The 16,619-nt window shown below is 35.9% G+C and overlaps 1 long non-coding RNA gene across 2 annotated transcripts in view; it reads right to left on the bottom strand.

Annotated features, from left to right (window-relative positions):
• LOC133758344 (uncharacterized) overlaps positions 1-16,619 on the bottom strand; it is a 335,969-nt gene that overhangs the window by 179,802 nt on the left and 139,548 nt on the right. The gene's annotated exons all lie outside the window — the stretch shown is intronic.

Below are 16,619 nucleotides of genomic sequence, written 5' to 3'. Positions count from 1 at the left end.
CAAAAGCATTTGTATTCACAGACAATACCATGTCTGAGAAAGAACTTGTGAGATGAAACCCATTCACAATAGTTACAAGGAAATCTAAATACCTTATAATAAATTTAACTGAGTATATGAAAGGCCTCTACAATGGAAATTATAAAACATTAAGGAAAGAAATAGAAAGCACAAAAATTAAAATTTTTCATTGTCTGTAGATTGGAAGAATTACCAAATGTCATAATTTATCAAATTATCAAATCATCATCAAAATGTCAGTACTATAGGAAGTAATTTACAGTTTCAATGTAATCCCAATCAAAATACCAAGGATATTTTCAGATCTAGTATAAAAGATGCTAAAAATCATATACAAATATAAAAGACCCCAAATAACTAAAGCAATCTTAAATAACCAAAACAAAACCAGTAGCATTGAAATACAAGATTTCAAGACATACTAAAGGTCAGTTATAACTAAAACAGCCTGATACTGGGGAAAAAATAGACATGTAGATGAATGGAACCAAATAGAAACTCCAAAAACTAAGCCACATATCTACAACCAACTAATCTTTGACAAATGAGCTAAAATCAATCCCTGGAAAAAGGACAGTCTCTTCAACAAATACTCTTGGAAAATTGGATCTATGCATGCAGAAGTATGAAACAAGATCCCCACCTTACAACTTATACCAAAATTGGTCCACTATAGATCAAGAATTTAAATCTATGACCTGATACCATCAAATTACTAGTGGAAAACATCGAGGGAAACTCTGCAAAACATTGGCATAGGCAGGTACTACTTGCATAAGACCCCAGAAGCACAGATAATAAAAGCCACAATTGAAAAATGAGATTATATCAAGCTAAGAAGTTTCTTGACAGCAAAAGAAACACTCAGCAAAGTGAAGAGGCAACCAACAGAATGGGAGAGAATATTTCCAAACTATGCATCTTATAAAGGATTAATATCCAAGATCTATAAAAACTCAAGAAACTGAACAACAACAAAACAAAAATCCAGCTAATAAATGGGCAGAGGAGATGAACAGGCATTTTTCAAAGGATGAAATATAAATGGCAAACAGATACACACAAGAATTCTCAGGATCAATAGCCATCAAGGAAATGCAAATGAAAACCATAATGAGATTTCATCTCAGGTTAGAATGCCTATCATCCAAATATCAAAAAACTAATAAATGCTGGTGAGGATGGGAAAAAATAAGTTACCCTAATACACTATTGATGGAAATTTAAACTAGTACAACCATTTTGGTTGACAGCATAGAGATTCTACAGAAATCTTAAAATAGATCTACCACATGACCCAGCAATCTCACACATGGGAATTTACCCAAATGAAATTAAATCAACATATGAACGAGTTATTTGTACCTCAATATTGATTGCAACTCAACTTACTATAGCTAAGATGCAGAATCAACACAAATGTCTATCAATTGATGACTAGATAAAGAAAATGTGGTATATGTGTACAATGGTATACTACTGAGGCATAAAAATGAATGGAATCATATTTTTGTATAATGGAGACCATTATGCTTATTGAGATGAGCCATTCACAAAAAAAAAAAAACCAAATATCATGTTTTCTCTGGTATATGGTAGTTAACATAGAATATAAAAATGTATAAGAATGAAACTGATATCATATGATTTGATTGTTGTTTTTATGTCTTTCTACTTATTACCTGCTGTACATTATAGTTAGTGGTGCATTAAGTCTGTGATGATAAAGTAAGTTAAAATTATGTTATTATAAAAATTAAAGGAAAAATTAAAAAAAAGAAGGGGGATTGAGGGAGGTAATGAGGGAAGTATGGTTATCTTCTTAGAATGTATCTATGAAATACATGAAATCTGTTCTTTTTATATGTTTTTAAAGGATGATAGAGATACTCTATGTTGAAAGCCTGAAGAATCGTGGTTTCTGAAAGTTGGATTAAAGACCCAATAGTTTTATAAAACTCTAAGTCAGATCATTAATTTTATGACAGTTCTGTGCTCATTGTTTTGTTGCATACCTCTTGCATATTCTTACAGCATTTGGCTTACATTCAATCACTAAAAACTATGATGAGTCAAAACATACTAATAAAACAACATGGTCTATTAATTACAAAACCCATACTTTACCATACCATATCACATTGTGTGAAAATACGGAATGCCCTAATGGGGAAATATTCTTGTTAACAAAATTATTTCAAATTTTTCAAGGTCAATAATGACTCAAATCAGGATGACAAAAATCATTGTATTTCTATAGTATTTTATTGAAAACACTGTATACTCATCCACAAAGGAGAAACTAGTGAGTGAATAAAAAAACAGAAACTCCCATGTAGTTAGTATGTTTTCAGGTTGTAGATGTATCATGTAGGTCCCATTTTTACTTCCACCTGTGAACAATGCCATTATCAGCTAATCTTACTCCAGGCTTTTCAATCATCCCTTTTTAAATCTTCCACACTTCCTTATTACATTTTCCTATTCATGTTCTAACTCATGTGGTCACCATATTCCATTGCCTTCACCATTTGACAGACTCATCATTCATTCTCCCCATTTTTCCTAACAATGAGTGTGTAGGATGGACATGTGCTAGAATAAAAAATACCCACTCACTATTCTCCATTATATCTAGTAATGAACATATGACTTAGTTCCAGTCCATGAATTATAAACTGAAGTTAAGTGGGTCTTACAAAAGCTTTTGTTTTTGTCAATGTGCTTCAAGCATCTTTTCACCTTTACTTTTCCTCCTTCTCATCTTGCCTGGAATTTGGATGCTGTGCCTAGGGGTAAAACAGCCATAGCTTGAACAAAATGAACAAAGCCACTTGCCAGGGGTGACAGAGGAAGAAGGAAATGGAGCATAGAAAGCTGATGACTTTATTAAATAGCTACAAGGTCTACCTGTGGACTGCTGGCCACATTAATGAGGGAAAACTATTATTTGCCTAAGCTACTGCAATCAGATTTCTTTTATGTACAATCAAATGGGACACTAATCAACACAAATAACAAATAAGTGTCTTCTCTCCTCCCAGGAATATGCACTTATTTACAATAAAATCCTTTGGGTTTTTTGACACATAAATAAAATTTTAATACGGGAAGAAACAAACATTAAACAAAAACTTTAGAATATACACAAATTGTTTGGGGATTCTGCTTTGCGGAGTTTATTGGAGTTTTTGTTACTTGTCTTTAGTTCAGAGAGTTTTTAATATTATATACTATACAAATTATAGCTCTTGTCTATACTCTTGAGAAACAGTGTGATTTTTTAATTTATTACTTGTTGAATTCTTTATTCAATGGAGGAGTAAGCTTGTGATTAAAAAAGAAAATTGAAGTATGTCATTGTAAAAATTAAAAGAAAAATAAGAAGAAGGGAGGATAAGAGTGTGGGAGGGAAGATAGGGTGGGTAGTATCACTATGCTCTGAAAACTGTATATATGAAATTTGTTCACTTTTTATAAATAAAAAAGCTAAATGAAAATGTATTTTATTAAAATCATTGTTAACTTTTTGATACTCCACATAGAGGTCTGTGTCCCTCCTCCCCATCTTGAATCTGATCAGGCTTATAAAGCGCCGGCAATCAACAGAATTCAGTGAGCAACTCCTTATGATATTAAAGGCTATGCCCAGGAATGGAAATGCAGCCTCAACTTCATTTGCCTGGAAACTCGTACTTGGAACTCTGAGGCACCTGGTAAGAAATCCAACTGCTCAACAGCCACCATTCTGCAAGGATGGCCACATTGAGAAGTTAGTTTGTCTTGGGCATCTTGGTATTCAAATTCTTCTACCCAAATTATCCTATCATGTGTCAAACATCACAGTGAACAAGACTTCATCTCCCAGCAATTTTTTTGTCTTTTCAGTACAGATCAGATATCATGAAGCAGAGACAAACTGTCCCTATTGTGATCTATCCAAGTTTCTGATCCACATAATTTGGTAGCCAAAGAAAATGGTTATTTTGAACTGCTTATTTTTCAGGTTATTTCCTTTGTAAAAATATCAGCCACAACATTGGGGAAAGTTATTTCCCCATACTTGGGAATCTGTGAACAGTGAAAAGTTTCTCAAAATGAAAATTATGATACATAGTAACCACAGAAATTATGCCCATTATAAACTTAACTAGGTGTGAATTAAAAAAAGATAACAAGTGCTAGTATTGGATAGAGGAAAAATCCTTGCACACTGGTGGTAGAGATATAAAGTAGTGTAGCCATTATAGAAAACATTAAAAAGATATCTCAAAATATTAAAAATTGAACTACTATATGATCTAGCAACACTATTTAGAATATATTCAAAATAAATAAAAACAGTATATCTAAGAGACATTTGCACACCCATATTTATTGTAGCACTATTGACAATAGCCAAGATACATAATGATCCTAAGTGTACATCCATGAATAAATTGATAAAGAAAAAATACAGACACACACACAGAAAATGGAATACTATTCAGTCAGTTATAAAAAGGATGAAATCCTATCATTTGCTAAACATGGATGGATGTGGAGGACATTAGGTTAAGTGAAGTAAAGCAAGCAAGAAATATAAATACTACATGATCTCACTCACATGGAGGATTTAAAACTGTTGATCTCATAGATGCTAAGAGTAGAACAAATGTTACCAGATACTGGGGAGAGTAGGAAGGGGGAAGGAATAGGGAAAGGCTGATAAATAAGTACTAAATTTCAGTCATAGTACAAAGCAGACTCATAGAATGGCAGATGTCCTAAATAGCACTCTGGCCTCAGAATCAGCCCTTAAGGCATTCAGATATGGCTGAAGAGCCTATGAGAGTATTTTAGGCATGGAAAACCAAGACACTCTGGGGAAAAAAAAAAAAAAAGAAGAAGAAGACCTAAATGAAGAATCTCAGCGAGTGTGATCCCAATGGAAAGAATGGGGCCATCAAGGTAGGAGGTACCTTTCTCTGAAGGGAGGAGAGAACTTCCACTTTGACTATGACCCTGTCAGAATTAGATCAAAGTCGGTGAACTCTAAAGGCTTCCATAGCCTCGGCAACTCATGACTAGAGCCTAGGGAGATTACTGACGCCATAAACAAGAGTGTTAAATTGTTAAATCAACATCAAGAGTCTCTGTGTACTTACGTCCCATGTGGGATCTGTCCTTAATGGGTTGTCCAATGTGAAGTAATGATATAGCTGGTACTGAAACAGTATTTTTACACTTTGTGGTTGTGTGTGGGCGCAAACTGATGAAATCTTTACTTAGTATATACTGAATCGATCTTCTGTATATAAAGATAATTGAAAATGAAAAAAAAACCTTGGTTTTAAATTGGACATTGCATAGAAAATTAATCATTTTTTTAAAAAATATCATGTACGATCTCTGTCATTAATGTGCTGTACACTGTGATTTAATGCTATAACTAGTACTCCAACAGTATTTTTTCACTTTGCGTTGCTATGTGAGGGCAAACTGTTGAAATCTTTATATATACTAAACTGATTTTCTATATATAAAGAGAATTGAAAATGAATCTTGATGTGAATGCAAGGGGAGAGCGAGCAGGAAAGGGTAGGGTTGTGGGTGGGAAATAAGTTTTGGGTGGGGGGAAGCCATTTAATCCATAAGCTGTACTTTGGAAATTTATATTCATTAAATAAAAGATAGAAAATAAATAAATAAATAAATTTCAGTAATAGTAGAAATAAATTCTGGTGTTCTACTGTATGATAGGATAACTATAGATAATGAAAAATAATGTGTTAAGTACTTTTTAAAAAGTTAGATGAAAAAATATTGAATGGTTCTCACCCCAAAGAAGTGATAAATATTTGAGGAAATAGACATGCATAACTTGATTTAACATTAAACAATGTATATATGTATGGAATATCATATAGTAATCTATAAATATGCATAATTTTGTGTCAAACAAATTTATTGAACATCCTAAGTGTAGAATATATAGAAACCCCATTGGATGTCTAACCATACTAAAATTCACAACAGTAAAGATATTTAGTTCAAATCATCAGAAATGAGAACCTAAAATCAGCAGTTAACATTCTACATTCAAAATATACAAAAACTACTTTTACTTTAGTAAACAGTATCTCTTTCCAGGGCAACTGATACTTACTTCCTCTTAGCTCCTCCCATTATAAAAACAACAGAAGCACTGTCATCATGACCATGTTTATTTCAAGTCTTTGACACAAATATTGAGGTACACATAATGAAATGCCATTATTTCTATATCTTGTTATGTATTTCTTTTATTTGATATTTTTTTTAACTTTTATTTAATGAATATAAATTTCCAGTATACAGCTTATGGATTACAATGGCTTCCCCTTCCCATAATTTCCCTCCTACCCGCAACCCTCCCCTCTCCCGCTCCCTTTTATTTGATATTTGAGACCACAAACTTGATGAAGTAGAGCCAACATCATGAAGCTAGAACTATGACCTAGGTCATTCCACTTAGCTAGAGACCATAATGAGCCACATTGAAAATATAAAGAGCAAATTCAAAAGAATTAGAATCATACCATGCAGCTTCTCAGACCATAAAGGAATGAAGTTGAAAATTAGCAAATCAGGAATCCCTAGAGCATATACAAACACATGGAGATTTAACAACATACTACTGAATGAACAATGGGTCATAGAAGAAATCAAAAACTTTCCAGAAGTAAATGAGGATAACAGCACAACATATCAAAAGTTATGGGATACAGCAAAAGCAGTGTTAAGAGGAAAGATTATAGCAATAGGTGCCTACATCAAGAAATTGGAAAGGCACCAAATAAATGAGCTCTCAATTCATCTCAAGGATATAGAAAAACTGAAGAAAACCAGAACCAAATCTAGTAGCAGAAGAGAAATAATTAAAATCAGAGAAGAAATCAATAGGATTGAATGCAAAAAAACATTACAAAAAATAAACCAAACGAGGAGCTGTTTTTAAAAAAAAATAAATAAACAAAATTGACACCCCATTGGCCCAATTAACTAAAAAAAGAAAAGACCCAAATAAACAAAATCAGAGATGAAAAAGGAAACATAACAACAGACACCAGAAATAAAAAGAATCATCAGAAATTACTACAAGGACTTGTATGCCAGCAAATAGGGAAATCTATCAGAAATGGATAGATTCCTGGACACATGCAACCTATCTAAATTAAACCAGGAAGACATAGAAAACCTAAACAGACCAATAACTGACACAGAAATTGAAACAGTAATAAAGGCCCTCCCAACAAAGAAAAGCCCAGGACCAGATGGATTCACTGCTGAGTTCTACCAGACATTTAGAGAACAACTAACTCCAATTCTTCTCAAACTATTCAGAACAATTGAAAGAGAGAAAATCCTCCCAAATTCTTTCTATGAAGCCAGCATCACCTTAATTCCTAAGCAGGAAAAAGATGCAGCATTGAAAGAGAATTACAGACCAATATCCCTGATGAATATAGATGTAAAAATCCTCAATAAAATTCTGGCCAATAGAATGCAACATCACATCGGAAAGATCATCCACCCAGACCAAGTGGGATTTATCCCTGGTATGCAGGGATGGTTCAATGTTCACAAAACAATCAATGTGATACACCACATTAACAGACTGCAGAAGAAAAACCATATGATTCTCTCAATAGACGCAGAGAAAGCATTTGATAAAATACAACACCCTTTCATGATCAAAACTCTAAGCAAACTGGGTATGGAAGGAACATTCCTCAATACAATCAAAGCAATTTATGAAAAACCCATGGCCAGCATCCTATTGAATGGGGAAAAATTGGAAGCATTTCCACTGAGATCTGGTACTAGACAGGGATGCCCACTCTCACCACTACTATTCAATATAGTTCTGGAAGTTTTAGCCAGAGCTATTAGGCAAGAAATAGAAATTAAAGGGATACAAATTGGGAAGGAAGAACTCAAACTATCCCTCTTTGCAGATGATATGATTCTTCATTTAGGGGACCCAAAGAACTCTACTAAGAGACTATTGGAACTCATCGAAGAGTTTGGCAAAGTAGCAGGATATAAAATCAATGCACAAAAATCAACAGCCTCTGTATACACAGGCAATGCCACGGCTGAGGAAGAACTTCTAAGTTCAATCCCATTCACAATAGCTACAAAAACAATCAAATACCTTGGAATAAACTTAACGAAGGACGTTAAAGATCTCTACGATGAAAATTACAAAACCTTAAAGAAAGAAATAGAAGAGGATACCAAAAAATGGAAAAATCTTCCATGCTCATGGATTGGAAGAATCAATATCATCAAAATGTCCATTCTCCCAAAAGCAATTTATAGATTCAATACAATACCAATCAAAATACTGAACACATTCTTCTCAGGTCTGGAGAAAATGATGCTGAAATTCATATGAAGACATAGGAGACCTCGAATAGGTAAAGCAATCTTGTTCAACAAAAACATAGCCAGAGGCATCACAATACCAGATTTCAGGACATACTACAGGGCAGTTGTTATCAAAAGAGCATGGTGCCGGCGCCACGGCTCAACTGGCTATTCCTCCGCCTTGCGGCGCCGGCACACCGGGTTCTAGTCCCAGTCGGGGAACCGGATTCTGTCCCGGTTTCCCCTCTTCCAGGCCAGCTCTCTGCTATAGCCCAGGAGTGCAGTGGAGGATGGCCCAAGTGCTTGGGCCCTGCACCCCATGGGAGACCAGGATAAGCACCTGGCACACAGCTTTGGATCAGCGCAATGAGCCGGCCACAGCGGCTATTGGAGGGTGAACCAATGGCAAAAAGGAAGACCTTTCTCTCTGTCTTGCACTCTCACTGTCCACACTGCCTGTCAAAAAAAAAAAAAAAAAAAAACCAGCATGGTACTGGTACAGAAAAAGATGGATAGACCAATGAAACAGAATAGAAACAGCAGAAATCAATCTAAACATTTACATCCAACTTATGTTTGATCGAGGATCCAAAAACAATCCCTGGAGTAAGTACAGTCTACTTAATAAATGGTGCTGGGAAAACTGGATTCCCACGTGCAGAATCATGAAGAAAGACCCCTACATTTCACCTTATACAAAAATCCACTCAACAACGATTAAAGACAAAAATCTATGACCCAACACCATCAAATTATTAGAGAGCATTGGAGAAACCCTGCAAGATATAGATACTGGCAAAGACTTCTTGGAAAAGACCCCAGAAGCACAGGCAGTCAAAGCCAAAATTAACATTTGGGATTGCATCAAATTGAGAAGTTTCTGTATTTCAAAAGAAACAGTCAGGAAAGTGAATAGGCAACTGACAGAATGGGAAAAATATTTGCAAACTACACAATAGATAAAGGGTTGATAACCAGAATCTACAAAGAAATCAAGAAACTCCACAACATCAAATCAAACAACCCACTTAAGAGATGGGCCAAGGACCTCAATAGACATTTTTCAAAAGAGGAAATCCAAGTGGCCAACAGACACATGAAAAAATGTTCAAGATCACTAGCAATCAGAGAAATGCAAATCAAAACCACAATGAGGTTTCACCTCACCCTGGTTAGAATGGCTCACATTCAGAAATCTACCAACAATAGATGCTGGAGAGGATGTGGGGAAAAAGGGACACTAACCCACTGTTGGTGGGAATGCAAACTGGTTAAGCCAATATGGAAGTCAGTCTGGAGATTCCTCAGAAACCTGAATATAACCCTACCATACAACCCAGCCATCCCACTCCTTGGAATTTACCCAAAGGAAATTAAATTGGCAAACAAAAATCTGTCTGCACCATAATGTTTATTGCAGCTCAATTCACAAGAGCTAAGACCTGGAACCAACCCAAATGCCCATCAACAGTAGACTGGATAAAGAAATTATGGGACATGTACTCTATAGAATGCTATACAGCAGTCAAAAACAATGAAACCTGGTCATTTGCAACAAGATGGAGGAATCTGGAAAACATTATGCTGAGTGAAATAAGCCAGTCCCAAAGGGACAAATATCATATGTTCTCCCTGATCAGCGACAACTAACAGCACCAAAGGGGAAACCTGTGGAAGTGAAATGGACACTATGAGAAACAGCGACTTGATCAACTCTTGTCCTGACTGTTGATGTACAATGTAAATCTTTATCCATTTTCGTATTTTTTTTTTGTTCTAGTACTATTGGTTGAACTCTGTAATTAACACACAATTATTCTTAGGTGTTTAAATTTAACTGAAAGGTGATCCCTGTTAAATACAAGATTGGGAATAAGAGAGGGAGGAGATGTACAATTTGGGACATGCTCAATCACACTTGCCCCAAATGGTGGAGTTAGAAACGTGCCAGGGGATTCGAAAACAATCCCATCAAGGTGGCATGTACCAATGCCATCTCACTAGTCCAAGTGATCAATTTCAGTTCATAATTGATCACACTGATAGGTCTAAGAGTCAAAGGGATCACACAAACAAGACTAGTGCCTGCTAATACTAACTGATAGAATCAAAAAGGGAGAGAACGATCCATCATGGGAAGTGGGATACACAGCAGACTCATAGAGTGGCAGATGTCCTAAACAACACTCTGGCCTCAGAATCAGCCCTTAAGTCATTCCGATATGGCTGAAGAGCCTATGAGAGTATTTTAGGCATGAAAAGCCAAGACACTCTGGGAAAAAAAAAAAAAAAAAACTAAATGAAAGATCTCTGCAAGTGAGATCCCAGTGGAAAGAACGGGCCATCAAAGAAGGAGGCACCTTTCTCTGAAGGGAGGAGAGAACTTCCACTTTGACTATGACCTTGTATAAATAAGATCAAAGTCAGCAAACTCAAAAGGCTTCCATAGCCTTGGCAACTCATGACTAGAGCCTAGGGAGATTACTGATGCCATAAACAAGAGTGTCAAATTGTTAAATCAACAACAGGAGTCACTGTGTACTTACTTCTCATGTGGGATCTGTCCTTAATGTGTTGTCCAATGTGAATTAATGCTATAACTAGTACTGAAATAGTATTTTACACTTTGTGTTTCTGTGTGGGTGCAAACTGATGAAATCTTTACTTAGTATATACTAAATTGATCCTCTGTATATAAAGATAATTGAAAATGTATCTTGATGTGAATGGAATGGGAGAGGGAGCGGGAGATGGGAGGGGTGCGAGTAGGAGGGAAGTTATGGGGGGGGGGGGTAAGCCATTGTCATCCAATAACTGTACTTTGGAAATTTATATTCATTAAATAAAAGTTTAAAGAAACATAATTTCATTTGTTAAAGATTTATTTTTATTTCCCAATGGTCACAATGGACAGGAATGGTCCAGGCCCAAGCCAGGAGCCAGGAGCTTCCTCCAGATCTCCCATGTGGGTGCAGGGACCCAAGCATTTGGATCATCTTCTACTGCTTTCCCAGGATCATTAGCAGGAAGCCGGATTGGAAGTGGAGCATCTGGGACTCAAACCAGTGCCTATATGTGAAGCCAGCATTGTAGGCAGCAATTCAATCCTTTATGCCTAAATGCCAGCCCCAAAAATAAAATTTCATTGTTTGAAGCAGTTTCATTTTTCCTGTTAAAAAGTTAAGGCATATGATCTGAATAGCTTCTTCTCTGAAAGAGCTCCTATGCTTTCTATTTTTGTAGCAACAGCAGCATTTCTACAAGATGCATGCAAATGATTTTGTGTATTTTGGTCTATAATTATCTTGTTCTGCATGGTCGGTCCAAGGAGCCATGCAGATATAGATGGGGTGTTGAAAACAGTGTCATGGAAGCCAGATTCACTGAAAGTCAGCCAAGTGCTTCTTTTTAAATCTTTCCTTTGAAACAAAGTTAACTATTATGAACTTTTCCTCAATTTCTCAAAAGAATCTGTTTATGTCCTTCTGATGGTTACATTTACTGTGATTCACAGACAGATCACATCCTCTTTGATGCCTGAATTGCTCAGATTAATGTCAAAATCCATTCACCCTGTACTTTGGTTGGATGTATCTGTCCTCAAGTTATGAAGCCACATCCACAAACTTTGTACCAAACAAAAAATAAAGTAGGGATTCTCTACTTTGTGCTAACCATAAAAACGCACAAATTTTAAAACTATGAGCATAGTTTAGATACTGGTAAAAATTATAAGATAACTTTGCTTATTTATGCTAACTATAAAATAATTATTTCAACAATTTCTTTTTCCATATTCAAAGGAGCATTTAAAAGGTTTGTGAAGGCATACAAATTTTGCCAAGCCCAACATGTTTGATCATTATTTGAGTATTTCAGATTCCACTTCAGTTCTGGAATTTTATATCACATACGTTTATTTCTTAATATATATGAATTGTTGGTTCATCAATACCTATTTTTGTTTTCCTTACACACTTTGAATCTTTATAACAATTTTTCTTGACCATGTATCAAGAAGAACTTCTAAATATCTCTTCAAAGAAATTAATTTTTACAAACATAATTTAGGTGGAATCAGTTCTCCTTGAATTTAATGACACTTGTATCTCAACTGATTTCCAAAATATCCAATGCCTCTGCTTTGTAATGTTGCTTTTGGCTATCCAGTGAGTTCAGCTGTTGCCATGATGCTTGAATTTAGAAAACATAACAAAATATATTATTATTATATCTCTTGGGTTGATATTTTCAGAAAGCAAAATACTAAGCAATTAGGGAGTGGGCAAGCATTTGGAAGACTATTCAGTTTTCTAACAGATTTGTTATAATAGTTATGGTGGTCAGTATTCTTGAAATCTGAGTGCTGTGTAATGAAAACATGTGTTAATATTAAGTTTGTTGAACACTTTCCAGTGCTTTATAAAGTGGAGTGTTCTGCTTTAGTTGAGACAGTGTCTAAAATAACACAGTAACATGTTCTTATCTTAAATGCCCTGATTGCCAAATACAATTGAATTTCCAGGTTATGACTCCCAAAAACCTAACACTAACGAATCCATGCATAATAAGAAAATTAAGCTGGTGGTCATCATCACAGATGCCTGGATTTGGGGACTTTCTTAGATATCTTTTTCAAGTTGATAAACCACCTTCCCCCACATTTTAATGTACGCAGTTTATTTCTGTTGAATGTTAAGACTAGTCATATTGAATTACAGTCCATTGTATATAGTCTGTCAGTCACAAAAAGGTTGAAGTTATCAAGGACAAGGACAATTTTTTTTATCCCTGTACTCATAGCAACTAACAAAGTGTCTGAAACAGAGAAGGCGCTAATGTATGGAAATGGGATGAAGTAGAGTGAAATGGAATAAGATTCGTACACTGAAAGATATGATGAAACAACCTGAAGGCAAGTATGACTGTGAGAACCACCATACTCCAAACATATGCCACAGAGAATTTCTTATTGCTTCAGTATCATCAAAAATGCTAAATTTGACAAATTGAAGGAAAATTAAAGCATAATTATTCCTACCAACATTTTGTATTGTTGGTACACTTTAAATTTCATGAATATAATTAGTAGTATGAAAAGGACAATGGCCTAACACTGTTTCCACACTGCTGTTCAGTGATTTCTTTAAAAGACATATGGGTCATTATATTAACTGCACTGAAAATTTAACCAATCTGTGTTTTTAAATACACTAGCATGGACATCTACATTGTCACAGTAAAAGTCTACTCGGGGAGATTATGTCACTGCATATCACAGTTTGAAAGGAAAGCTTCAAAAGTAAGTGCTGGCCATGACAGGAAGTCACTGGGATGTTGTCAGAGAGGCAGCAGAATTTAGAACAGAAAGGTTTCAGGTGAACTCAGACCTGCCTGTCCTTCTCAGACTGCAGGAAAGGAGACCAGCGTACTACTCACATGTTCAAAGATGTGGCTGAAACTTTATCAGTTATGGTATTCAATTCATTCCATTAAAATGAAGTCTAGCCAATATCACAATAGTTCTAACCTAATACTAACTTTTAGAAGAAAAAAGTTAATATATGAATGTTTCCAGGCTTTGTCTTTTATTCAGCCAGCTAAAAAGATTTCTGGAATGGCTCATTCAATCTCTTTTGTTCCCCACCCCTTTTCTCACAAAATCAACATTTTCTGACGTTGCAATACAAAATTAAGTAGAAACAAGAAGGGGCAGAAGGAACCTCAGCACAAAGTAGGTGGAATTTCCCAGGGAATTTGGGATGTGAGATATGGGAGCTTTCATACTTTTGAGAATGTTCTTATTTTTAAGTGTCACTATCATGTACTCATTTTTCTCCAGCCAGACCATTCACATTATTTTGAAAATCATATAAGAATTTTGATATTATGAAATCCAGCTTTTAAAGATCATAAGGCTAGGGCAGGCCCTCGGGTATAGCTGCTAAGCTGCTGGTTGGAATGCCTATGTCCCATAACAGAATGCTAGTGTTGCTAACATGTATTCTAGGAGGCATCAGGTGACGGCTCAAGTACTTGGATCCCTGCCACCCACGTGAAAACTCAGACTGGATTCTCAGCTCCCAACTGTGGTCTGGCCCAGTCCCAGCTGTTGCAGGCATTTGGGAAGTTCACCACTGGATAAAAAAACCAACCTCTCTCAAATAAACACAAATAAATGATTTTTTTTATAATACATGAAATTTGTTCACTTTATAGATAAAAAATTTTAAATAAAAAATAAAAATGTATAAAATAAAAAATAATACACAAATCATTTAAAAACAAAAAATAAGATTGCAAGTCAACAACAAAGACTGGATGGTTTACATACTTAAGATCCAGCGAGATTCCTTGGGATTCAGTAGATGTTATAAGACTCCTGAAGAGGCAGTAATGTATAACAAAATGCAGGTTATGTGGTCAAATAAACTTAAGTTTGACACCTAGTTTCTCTCACTTATTATTATTGACCCTCCACATGCACAAATTCTGCACCCTCAAATTCAACCACAGAAATTAGTGTATGTGAGTGTGTGTATGTTTGTGTGTGTATGTATAGAGGAGGGACCACATCTACACTGAACATGTACAAACTTCTTTTCTTGTCATTATTCCCTAAATAATGCATAATAACTATTGTTATGTCATTTACATTGTATTAGCTATTGTCAAGTAATCTAGAGATGACTTAAAGTACACTAGGAAGAGGCACATATGTTACATGCAAATAGTACATCATGTGGCTACCAAGGGATGATTGTACATAACATCGAGCAGTTATAATCAACCTCTGGTAATAATACTAAGAAAGCTGCATTGTACAGAAAGAGTTCTGCACAGGGCGTATTCTCAAATTGCCATTATGAAGTACATATTAACCTTAATTGTTAAGAATCAATTGCTGATAAAAGAAATGCCCTTGTACTATTTTCTCATAGAGCCTTTTGTCAATTACGGAGAATAAAGTATTCCTGAGGAATATAATTAATACTGGCACTGTTTAGCAGCATAAAGCACTTTGCATAATTTTTTATGTGAGGTTTATCACACCTCTGTTAAGCATGCTTCAGTATTAATCTCTCCAGCATACGGATAAGCTGAGACTCAAAGAAGGAAAAAGCATTTGTTCAAAAGAACCAGACAGTAAATGATAGCACTGAGGATTGAATCCAAATATTCTGACCCTAACTTCTATAATATTTCCAGTAAATCTCCACTCTTACAATGAGGCCTCAGCATGTGAAGTTCCATGAAGAAAGCACAAGTTCCTTGAGAAGCTGATCCACAGCATGGGAATCATATCAACAAAGGAAAAGCCCCAACACAAGAAATCATTGACACAGTGTCTGTGGCTTTCTCTAAGAAGAAAGGCAAGGAAATAAAAACTTCACAGGACAGCAGTTTTGGCTTTTAGGAAATAATTCTCAATGACCTTCTTGATGATTTTGATGATTCTGTACATAAGCCAGTCCCTCTAACCTCTTCTCTGTCATGCTACATCTACGTGTATTTTAAAATTCAAGTTGAGCATTATTTCACTCATTCATAACCTCAACCCAGGCTGACTTTCTAATCTAATCTGTCTTTCAACAACACATTTTACACATCAATTACAGCTCCTACATGTACCAAAACTGGGAGCACAATGAGTTACTTTGGTCTTGACAACTATTGTGTCCAGAGCATACAGAGAAGTACCAAAAGGTGCTTCATAATACTGTGTACATCAAACAAGTAGCATCTTTCACTGCATTTGAACAATTAATATCCAAGTCAACAGTACATATTCCTTAAGAAGCTATCTTGACCGGAGCCACAGCTCACTCTGGGTTCTAGTCCCAGTTGGGGCGCCGGATTCTGTTCCAGTTGCTCCTCTTCCAGTCCAGCTCTCTGCTGTGGCCCGGGAAGGCAGTGGAGGATGGCCTAGGTCTTTGGGCCCTGCACCTGCATGGGAGACCAGGAGGAAGCACCTGGCTCCTGGCTTCAGATCGGTGCAGTGTGCTGGCCGTAGTGGCCATTTGAGGGGTGAACCAACAGAAGGAAGACCTTTCTCTCTGTCTCTTTCCCTCACTGTCTAACTCTGCCTGTCAAAAAAAAAAAAAAAAAAGCTATCTTGAGGCCAGTGCTATGGTGCAACATGTAAAGCCACCACCAGCATCCCATATAGGCTATGGTTTGAGTCCTGGCTGCTCCATTTCCAA

This window comes from Lepus europaeus, chromosome 4 (genome assembly GCF_033115175.1).
Source record: "Lepus europaeus isolate LE1 chromosome 4, mLepTim1.pri, whole genome shotgun sequence".
NCBI lineage: Eukaryota > Metazoa > Chordata > Mammalia > Lagomorpha > Leporidae > Lepus > Lepus europaeus.
Note: the sequence above shows the minus strand (reverse complement) of the source record. Positions and strands in the feature narration are given on the sequence as shown.